We start from the raw sequence: 7,031 nt of genomic DNA, 5'->3' as shown, positions 1-7,031 counted from the left end.
GGGGGTCGATTCTCTCGTTTCCTCAGTCTGACCAGCAGCCCGGCCCGGCACCCGCGTTTTGTTTTCTTCTTGCGTCTCTCAGGTAGAACAGCAACAGGTAGCCATGGTGAATCTCCATTGTCTGTCGGAGGGTTATTTTTGTCCACGAAGTTTCGCAATTGAAGAAGTTCCTCTCTGCTATATTGTATGGCAGAGTAGGTGCGGTCGGCTAGCATGTTGCGAACCATGTTAAAAGTAAAACGGCAAAAGTAAAATAAATATGTACAAAATACGAAAATGGTAGTTTGACTTCTACCAGAAATAAAATGAAGTACTTTTACTGGGTAAAACTGAGCTTTGGGTAGATGTTAGTGCTGGACAGAACAGAGTTAATCAACAAAGCTGCAATGAACATGTACATAGGCTCATGGAGGCTTTTGTGAATAACAATGATGCGCACAATAGTGGAATTACTGCAGATGATCAGAACATAAACTGTAAACATGATCACAAAATACAGATATCTATATCTCTGCACTTCCACATGCCCATCAAAAGTTATGTCACATTGAATTGAGCATCCATCAGTAATGCAGGCAGATCATATGTTAACTCTCATGAACAATACCTGAACAGTCTCACTTGCAGTAACATCCAAGCTGTGATGAAGAGTGCTAATGCTTCACACAAAGAGTGCCAGAAAGTGTCTGAGTCTGTGGGAGGTTTTTTATCTGACTGCTAACTCCTCTATGGATCTCATTAAGGAAAACAAAAGTGCAAATGCTCAATGGGTCAATGAATGCAGAAGAACGCCCAAAGATCCAGGGAAGATCCGAAGAACATAAAGATAAGATCCAGGGCAGACAAAGGAAGATCCAGGGACGGTAAAGGGAAGATTAGATTAGAAGCATTTTATTGTCATTACTAAGTGCAGCGAGAAGAGTAAAGCTAGTCCTTTTAAGATCTAGTGAATATCCAGGGAAGGTAAAGGGAAGATTCAGGGAAGACCCAGGGAAGATCCGGGCATTTTTGTTCTTGAGAGTCAGCGCCAACTCGGCTCATGTCCCACTCACCAACTCTCATAGGAATGAAAGGGGACCAGCCTTCAGCGCTGTATCCAGTTTTATGTATGCCTCCATGATTTGCCCACCGTATGTGAAGCACTCTTTGTCCACCGAACCCCAGCCTGCAAAAGTCAAAACACAATGAGACATGGAAGAGCTCGAACTTGATGGCAAATACTAAAGAATTGATTGGAAGTTACGGCCGGAGAATTGACAAAGACATTTGCTGCAGCGATAAGGTGACACAGCTCCTGCCCAACCGACTCTGAAGATCGCCCAGACGGTCCCATGTATTTTAGCTGGTTCAATAATCAACACTCTGCATGACAAGACAAAACAAACAAATCACTATAACACCTCTATCAGCTGATGCCAACGGGCAGGAATAAGGAGACAAAAGTAAGAGAACGCAGCACCCTAAGGTTGCAGGCCTGTGCTCGGTGAGGGGAAAGTAGGAAGTGATAAACTGGGTCCAAGGTATGGGCCTAGGAAATATGTTCCTCAACAATTGCTAGGGATAAGGAGGCAGAGTTTTAACAGGACAGGTAGTGTTGGATATTTGTTGCTGGCCTTGGGCGAATTGGGTCCAGTGACACCGACAAATGCATGGTGGAAACCTGGTTCTTGCAGAAGGCTGTGTCCCTGAAGAGGCAGCTGAATAAACCTCCACCAAACCTCCTCTCCTTATATCATTTTTATCTGAGTTTACAGTTAACTCTCACAGTAACGTGATCAATCCACGTTACATCAAACATTGCCTTTGTATTCAGTACAATTCAGTTTGCTGAAGCTCTTCACGTGTTGATGGAGTTTAATGAGCTCCATAGAGGAGTTAGCAGTCAGATAAAAACCTCCCACAGACTCAGACACTTTCTGGCACTCTTTGTGTGAAGCATTAGCACTCTTCATCACAGCTTGGATGTTACTGCAAGTGAGACTGTTCAGGTATTGTTCATGAGAGTTAACATATGATCTGCCTGCATTACTGATGGATGCTCAATTCAATGTGACATAACTTTTGATGGGCATGTGGAAGTGCAGAGATATAGATATCTGTATTTTGTGATCATGTTTACAGTTTATGTTCTGATCATCTGCAGTAATTCCACTATTGTGTGCATCATTGTTATTCACAAAAGCCTCCATGAGCCTATGTACATGACATTACATGTTACTTGTTAGACGCTTTTATCCAAAGCGACTTACATTCTCAATACTGTGGGCAATCCCCACAGGAGCAATTTGGGGTGAAGTGTCTCAGGGACACAACGACATGCTGACTGCAGTGGGGTTTGAACCTGTGACCCCCTGATCCCAACACCAACGTATATATGTAAACCTCTGCAATATTCAACCATCATGAGAAAAAGAACTGTCAATGTCTGTCTGGTTTTGTCTTGGCTTCTGCCGACTTGTGAGACTGCAGTGGGATTTATTCTTTATTCTAATAGCAAACTCTGCATTTTTACTATTAGGGGGATTTTTGTAACAATTCAATTTACAATCTTCAGTGTGTGAGCTCAAGCGCTCTCCTCTGTATATGGAGTGTTCATGTTGATAAATATGTCACTTCTGCCTCTTATCTTCATACTTTTTACATACACCAGGATACTTATACTATCATATCAAAATGGTAGAGAATACAGGAGGAAAGCTGCACAGACCTGTTTACCCCACCTGTTGGTTTTAATCAGCTTTTCCTGTTTATTTTATTTAGATGATGTTATAATTCGTCTAGGATTAAATATTCCCAAAATGACACGTTTGATATTGACTTTGCAAATGGTTTCCTATCACTCCCTCTTCAACCCAATCATATACGGACTGAAAATGAAAGAAATCCCTAACACCTTAAATTGTTGTTGTGTCGGATCAAATCACACTAATGTTACCTGGGTTGGGGTAAAGATTTACTAAACATAGCACAACAAGTCAGGAAATGTGTGTTTGGTAGACGACTACCTTTTTTGTAACAATGCTTCTTGGCATTACATTTCATACCGTTGGAAAGCCTGCTTATTTCTCTTTTAAATGGAGCCACATTTGTGAGGAACAAGCGTTTGTGGGATGAGAAGCAGAGCTGAGTATGTGGGTCACGCCATGAATAATGTGCCAAATCTTCTCTGCCAATGCCAAACAGCTTTGTATTGCTGTTGACTCTTTGTTGGTGTTGTTCGAACAATTAAGAAATCTGACAGAAGAGATCAGGAAGCTGCAGCTTTAACAGCCGCCCCCTCAGAGACAGATACTAACAATTACAAAGACGAATCAAAAATAATATTTATCCAACATAATGTAAAAATTAAAGTATACAACAAAAGCCAAAAGCCTAATAGCAATAATAAGAGCAACTGAAAATAAAAGTTCTTCTTCCCACAATCCAATCTGTGTTGTCTTATTACGATGTGTATGTGTATGTGTATGTGGTGTGTGTGTATGTGTGTGTATGTGTGTGTGGTGTGTGTGTGTGTGTGTGTGTGTGTGTGTGTGTGTGTGGTGGTGTTGTGTGTGTGTGTGTGTGCCTCTCCAGTAACATGAGCCCAATGTATTCAGATGACAGCAGTGTCCACAGATGCTGATGTAATGAGGGTCTCCCCCTCGATTAAAAATGGTCAATGAATCTGCAGAATATCGTTCTTGAATGTTCCTGAGCTTTTGGTAAACATAGAGAAACGATGTATTTGTGGCCCTTAAAGAGACCAGAAGGTGTTCCCAAAGACAGGAAGAACACGAGGCAGAGTTTTCTATATGCCTCTTGTTTGGTAGTTTAATTCAAATCAGAGCTTGGTCAGAAAGGAAAAAGCTGAGCTTTTAAAGGGTCCACTTCCTGTTTGGTTAGAGATGATCACGTGGGAGCAAGTTTTGTATTGAAGTTAGTCTGTAACACTGCACAGCATTTCCAAGTGTGGTCATCTCAAACATCCCTAAAACTTCAAGTTGACCTTTCCACGATAACATGTGTGTGAGTTAATGATGATAAACCAACCAAATGAGTTTTACAATCCACCTCTCTCCTCCTCAGAAGTCTCCACGTCAGTGTCCCTTACTGTGCATCATTCCTCTGCATATTGTGAGGCTTCTTACACACACAGACTGCCTATCATTTAAAAGCTTAAAGTGGACCTATCATGCTATATTTGAATAATATAGTTGTAGGACCATACCTATATAAGGGCATATTTATACTTTATTTTTTTTCAAAATACCAAAAAGATCATGCATTTTAGCCATGCCTCATTTTGCTCAATTTGACAATTTTCTAGCTCTGGGCAAGATTCAGTGAGAACAGCACCCATCTACTGGCCTGGCATATGTACTACAGCGTCTCCAGCGCTTTCGAACGGCAATGGCCGTGGCTGTCTCCTCCTGATTGGTGGAGTTGGCCCAATAGCCGTAGCGTCACCGTCCTGACGTCAGGACAGTGTTCAAATCTGGATCAGTTTTTATCAGATCCGTTGCAGCCCCTTTTTTAGAGATTTGGGTATGAAGGAAAATAGAGAGGGTTGTGTTTTCTGACACTTGGTGAGTTCCCTGGAACACCGGGGACACATATTCACAGAGGTGGGAGTAAGTCCTACATGTGCAAGTCATGAGCAAGTCTCAAGTCTTGACCTACAAGTATCAAGCAAGTCCCAAGTCACTGTGGTGAGAGTCAAGCAAGTCAAGTCAAGTCATTACTCAGGTCAAGTCAAGTCAAGTCAAGTCATACGAAATTCTGATGAATAAGCCCAGTTTCCACATTTAAATCAGTTAAAGACAGTGGTTATGAAAATGGATTCAACCCACACTATGATCTTCATTACATACACAGTTAATCATTTGAAATCTAATTTAGACCGATGACAATGATATTAGATTAATATTAACCCTAGAACTGCAGACAATATAGCTAGGACTCAGTCAAAAAGTATGTTCAAAAAGGCAGAATTCCAGGTAAGAAAATCATATATGGCATTTGCCATTACACATATTTAATTTAAATTTCTGTTAACACTAGAACCGCCAACAGCGTCAGCACCCTACATAGATATCATTTTCAAATCATTTAATTTGTTCCCTCTCATAATTTCCTTATAAAACTAAGTAGGACGATTTAAACTCAGTTAATTGGGTTAATTTTGAGCTCAGTTTATCATCTAACAGATCAAAAAGTTCAGATTCATTTTACAATAAATCAAGAAATGATGCACTTCTACAAACAAAAACAACATAATTAAAACACTTTTAAACAAACTACACTAAAAGTAGAATGAACTACATTATTCAACAGTTTACAGTAACTTCTGATAATAACACAGGGGAAATAAACGAGGCATTCTCTTTTCCTCTCTCTCTCTCCCTCTCCTGAAGCCTTGTCAGTATCGGGGTGGTTAGTAAAAATGAATCCCCTTGGAGGTGGTCTAGTGTTAATTACCGTTTTGTCTTCTCTGTGCCAATGCTTAATCGATTTGAACCAAGTCTGACGTAGCTTAACTTAAACGTTAGCTTTCTAGCTAACACAACACATTCACGCACCTTTCTCTGTGGGTTTTTTTGTAGTGACGAATGAAGTTGGATGTTGTGGTGGTCGTGTCACTGATCTTTATGCTGCAGACCCTGCATACCGCCTGTTCTCTTCTTATTAGCGTCATCGACAACATAATCCTTGAATCCAAACTTCACTATTTTTGGAGAGTAGTAGTAACGCTCGCCGCTGCCATGTTAACTGACGATCCTGCCCGTCTAGTGGGTTGCCACGTTTGCGCGCACGGCGCTTATAATCACCCAATCACATTTTTCGAAAAAACTAAACGTAATATCTCACTACAAAAACAAACGCAAATATTTAATTTTAACAGACAAGTCCTTTCAAGTCATCCGTCTCAAGCTTAAGTCAAGTCTCAAGTCATGAATACCAAGTCAAAGTCAAGTCAAGTCTTTCATCAATGTTAGTCAAGCAAGTCTCAAGTCCAAAAATATGCGACTCGAGTCTGACTCGAGTCAAGTCATGTGACTCGAGTCCCCCACCTCTGCATATTCATGTATAAAAGAGTACAAAAGTGCATTTTGCATGATAGGTCCCCTTTAACATATAATGTACCTGTCACATCCTCATTATGCTGATGGCAAACACTCTACCGATGCAATAGGGAACGTTCTGAATGCCTCATCAAATGGCCTTCATAAAGATCTCATTTGCACCAGAATCAGAGTCAGAATCAGAAGTCCTTTATTTGTCCCGCATCGTGAAATGTTCATGAACAGCAGATCGTGCAGGTAAGGTCAAGAAAAAATAAAAGAATGGCACACGTTATTAATAACACAATAGGTCAAAAACAATATAACAGACATGTACGCCATGTTAATAAAAGTAGCAGTAGGAGGGTAATTGCACAAAGTATTGTATATTTTTAATTGGAGGATAAACAACCTCTTTATTTGTCACAAATACATTTAAAAGCCACACACAGTGAAATGTGGTCTCTGCTTTTAACCCAATCCTAGTATAGCTATTGAGTGGGCCCTCTCCCAGCAGTAGCAGTCCACACTCCATTTTTAGATCTGTGCGGGGACTTGAACCGACAACCCTACGGCAGTTATTGCACATCAGAAGTCTGGTAGCTCTGTGTACAATGTGCAAAATAATCTGAGGGTTGTCTGAAGATAAAAAAAGTGAACATCTCGTTTAATATCCAAGATGTACAGACATATTTTAGCTGTATAAGTTTTGACCTTCTTGATCTCTAACGAGGGGTTACGTATGGTAACACTTGTTATATAAGCACAGGCGGAGCCCTCTACTGGACTCTATGGGTACTACCTTATCATGCAAGCATTCACCTACTGAGACTTCTATAGACGTAGCCGGCCCCGGGGCGGGCCTACCTGAATGCGCGCGCATCTCACCGTATAAAAGGAGGCCTCGCCTCCTGACCGTCATCCTACACCTCTCTTCAGCGAGCGGTATAGGACAGACAGTGCCCCGAGTAGAGGGCTCCGCCTGTGCTT

General features: G+C 41.1%; 1 pseudogene; it reads left to right on the top strand.

Moving 5' to 3' along the window:
• Positions 1-2,031: 2,031 nt before the first annotated feature.
• Positions 2,032-2,960, top strand: LOC117485864 (annotated as a pseudogene).
• The last annotated feature ends 4,071 nt before the right edge of the window (positions 2,961-7,031 follow it).

The sequence above is a fragment of the Trematomus bernacchii genome, unplaced genomic scaffold, assembly GCF_902827165.1.
Source record: "Trematomus bernacchii unplaced genomic scaffold, fTreBer1.1, whole genome shotgun sequence".
NCBI classification, from domain to species: Eukaryota; Metazoa; Chordata; class Actinopteri; order Perciformes; family Nototheniidae; genus Trematomus; species Trematomus bernacchii.
This window is presented reverse-complemented; position numbering and strand designations above follow the sequence as displayed.